This window comes from Monodon monoceros, unplaced genomic scaffold (genome assembly GCF_005190385.1).
Source record: "Monodon monoceros isolate NGI ecotype Baffin Bay Population unplaced genomic scaffold, NGI_Narwhal_1 Super_Scaffold_2, whole genome shotgun sequence".
Classification (NCBI taxonomy): domain Eukaryota; kingdom Metazoa; phylum Chordata; class Mammalia; order Artiodactyla; family Monodontidae; genus Monodon; species Monodon monoceros.
The window spans coordinates 49,053,181-49,057,309 of NW_021703776.1; the positions used below are offsets into that span (position 1 = coordinate 49,053,181).

The 4,129-nt window shown below is 40.7% G+C and overlaps 1 pseudogene; it reads right to left on the minus strand.

Moving 5' to 3' along the window:
* Positions 1-213: 213 nt before the first annotated feature.
* LOC114902076 lies at positions 214-759 on the minus strand (annotated as a pseudogene).
* Positions 760-4,129: the final 3,370 nt, after the last annotated feature.

Here is a 4,129-nt window from a genome sequence, read left to right on the forward strand (position 1 = left end):
TTATTTATTTGTTCAATGTAACCAGTGCTATAGACTCAAAAAAACAAAAAAAAACCCCTAACACTCCTTCAAAATGAACATACAAAACTTTATTTTCATTAGAATGTAGTTATTTCTTCACACTAATAAACGAAAAAAACCAAGACCCAGAGCTTATATGCATCAACTTATGTGCGTGTGTGTGTGTAATTATATATATGGCAATGCAAACAATTATTGAGCTTCATTTTCTGGACAAGAATGCCAAGTTAGTCTCTGAATAAAAAGCACTGCAATTTGAGGACACTTCATTTTTGCCTCTTTGGTCAGCACCAAGTCTGCCTCATCTGAATCTTCCCATTTCATTAGAAACACCAATTCTCCACTGCTGTCTGTGGCACCAGTTATTCATTCAGGGTCAGACCTCCCACAAAGCCTCTTGCTTTGCCCGGCGGCGGCATCTCTCTTCTTTGATTCACCATCATCAGATTCGCTGCCAGATAAAGATTTTCTTTTTGTACCACCTTTTTCTGTACCAGCTATTGGAGAATTAACAAATGTTTTAATTACCGCTGGGCAGTATAGGTTTTCTTCAGGTTCCTAGTATTGTCAGCATCTGTATTCCCTTCCACTTGAGGAAATAACCACCCCCTCACTTTCACTACACGGCAGTTCTGTCTTTTTCCACTACCAATTCTTCAGGCTCTTCCTCTCTGACTTTTTACTCTTTGCATCCTGTTTCTTTCCCATGTTTTGCAATGCAGTTTTATTGGAGGCCATTTTTATTGCAAACTTGAAGAGGTATTATTCCTTGCCTTCGAGCTGCCCCGAGGTATGCTTCATCTCTGGCCCTGCATGCCTCAGGCTCGAGTTCCCTTTAATCCTCATGTTTCAAGCTGCAGGTACAATCCCAAAGTCCTGGCCGAGCTGGGCAGCAGGGCTCCCATGGGTCTCACCAACATCTCTGCCTCAGGCCCCAGCAACCCCCCTCCTGCCGAAGCACCCCCTTGGTTCAGACAGCATCAGCCATTGCGTCTCTCCACAGGGGCAGAAGAGCAGAGTGGAAGTCTCACAAGACAGATATCCCTCATGTGTGGAGGACAGTAATAAAGGCACATCTTTGTGCATGACAGCTCTCCCAACTCCTCCCTACCTTTGACCCTCACTTTCACAAGCCTTCCTCCTTGGCTGTCACTCCACAGGCCTCACCCTCCCCTGGTCATCTTTTTGACTCAAGCAGGAAAGAAGTCAGAAATGCATAAGGCTCACCATGGATTGGACAAAAGACTGAGGAATTATCTACATTTGACACACAGCTACTCTCCTTTTCTCATCAGGATATACTCGGTGAACATTTCCTGACAGAGCTGTACTGGAGGTAGCCCAGGGAATTTATTCTCTCTGTCTCTGACCTGGTTTTATCAAGGGACTGCTAGCAGGGAAGTAATAAAGGTAAGTGAACCCCCGAGGCTACATAAAACATATTTATAAGCAGGCATTTCTAGGCTGTGTCTCATCACAAGCTAACTGCAGTCTAGAGCTGGTCTTTCCAGCACATCCCCACTCCACTAAACTCCCTCAGTGTTTGGTAGCAGGTTACTGGGAAGAAGTGCAGGAAAAGATGCCATGTGCCTCAGTTAGACTGATATATTATCTAAAAATATTTGCACCCGTGAGTTCATTGTGTGGGAAAGAATCTTTTCAAAGAGCATTGGTTGGGTTTTTGTCTGCTTGTGAAAGTAGTGGAAGATCAACTATAGAAAAAGCCCCAAAAGCATAAGGAGGAAAATAAAAATTGTATGTCATTCCACCTCACAGAGACAACCAATGTAAACATTTTGAAATATTTCCTTTCAGCCATGAGAGAGAGAGAGAGTTACCACAATTGGGATCATATTTAATTATGTATGCATTTTTGTGTCTTGCTTTTTTCATTTAACACTACATCATTCATTTAACATTCAACAAATGTTAATGGACCATTATCAATCAGAAGTACTCTTGTCAAAAAAAAAAAAAAAGTACACTTGTCTCTGAATTCTATGAGAATTTTCTGATAATATTAAATACTCTTCAAAAGCTATTTTTTTAAATTTATTTATTTTATTTTTGGCTGCGTTGGGTCTTTGTTGCTGTGTACAGGCTTTCTCTAGTTGCGGCAAGCGGGGGCTACTCTTCGCTGCGGTGCGCGGGCTTCTCACTGCAGTGGCCTCTCTTGTTGCAGAGCATGGGCTCTAGGCGCACAGGCTTCAGTAGTTGTGGCACGTGAGCTCAGTAGTTGTGGCTCGTGGGCTCTAGAGTGCAGGCTCAGTAGTTGTGGCCTACGGACTTAGTTGCTCCGCGGCATGTGGTATCTTCCTGGACCAGGGCTCGAACCCGTGTCCCCTGCATTGGCAGGCGGAATCTTAACCACTGCGCTACCAGGGAAGCCCCCAAAAACGATTTTTAAAAGATACAGTATTCAAAAAATTTACTGTTCTATAACATAATTAAATCATTCTCCAATTTTTGAACATACACATTAGTTCTTTTGTTGTAACAGCTTTATTAAAGTATTATCTGCGTTTATTTAAAGTGTAGAATTTGCTAATTTATGACTCATGAGTATACCTATGAAACCATCATCACAATCAAGATAATAAACATATGCATCACCCACAAGAGTTTTCTTGTGCTCTTTTGTAATTCCTTCTGCCTGCCTTCCCCAACCCCACCCCTGTCTCTAGGTAACCTCTGATCTGTTTTCTGATGCTATAGGTTAGTTTGGATTTTTTTAGACTATTTTATGAATGGAACAATACACTATGTACTCTCTTTTGTCTGACTTCTTTCACTCATAATTATTTTGAGATTCACCTGTGTTGTTGTGCAGTCGGTAGTTTGTTTACTTTTATTGCCAAGTAGTATTCCATTGTATGGCTATACCACAATTTATTTATCCATTCACCTGTTGATGGACATTTTTGTTGTTTCCTTTTTTTAAATGTTATTAGAAATAAAACTTCTGTGAACATTGCATGTATCTTTTTACAGCCATACATTTCTTTTTCTCTTGGATAGTCTGTACAAAGACTTACACACAAATGTTTTCGATTCTGAGGATGAAATAGATGTGTTGGTCATATGATGTGGATGCGGATACTTCTAAGAAACTGCCAAACTGTTTTCCAAAGTGGTTGAACCATTTTCATTTCCGTGAGCAGTTCATAAGAGTTCCACTTGCTCCAGGTCCTTGCCAACACCTGGCATGTTCAGTCTTCTCAATTTTGGATATTCTGATAGGCATATGGCGGTATTACATTGTGTTTTATTTTGCATATCCCTAATGAGTAATAATTTTGAGCATCTTTTCATATCCTTACCCAATCTATTGGGCAGATTTCTCAAATCTTCAATCATGTTTAACCGAAACTGATGACTTTCAGTCACAGAAGAGTCCTTCAAATTTTATTTTATTTTTTTGGCCATGCCTCGTGGCTTGTGGGATTTTAGTTCCCTGATCAGGGATCAAACCAGGGGCTCTGGCACTGATAGAGCCGAGTCCTAACCCCGGGAACACCAGGGAGTTCACAGAAGAGTACTTCAAAATGTAAGTTCTTAGAACATTCTTACTTGTGCCATTTTGTCTCATTCCTATTCAAAGCACTCAAGATGGTCTTAGAAATAAAAGATTGATCATATTAGTAGATGATTAACAGGTGATGATGAGGATAATTTAAAAGTCTTACCTAATCATCAGGTGGACAGCTGCAAAACAAATATATTTTAAAGAGGAACATCATTCTCAGTACCCACCACTACTTTCTAAAAGACCAAAGATCCCAAGGTCACGACAATTATGATACTACTTTAAGCCTTTCCTCAGAAATCTCCCCACTTCTTCAAGGTCCGTCCTGCTTAGCAATTCTGATCACTTCTGGCTCTTTTCTTCCACCCATTTCTCCCTCACACTTTCTACCCCACCCTATTTCACTCCCATTCCATTCTCCCCTCTCTCAGCAGATGGTCTGCTTCTTATTTTCTTGATTATTTCTATCAAGAAAATAATCTATCGGGTGTGATTTCTACTCCCTTCTTTTCCCCAATTTACAAACACATCTGCTTCTTCACTCATGCTTTCCCCCTCTGCCGTGTGTAAGAGAAACACATA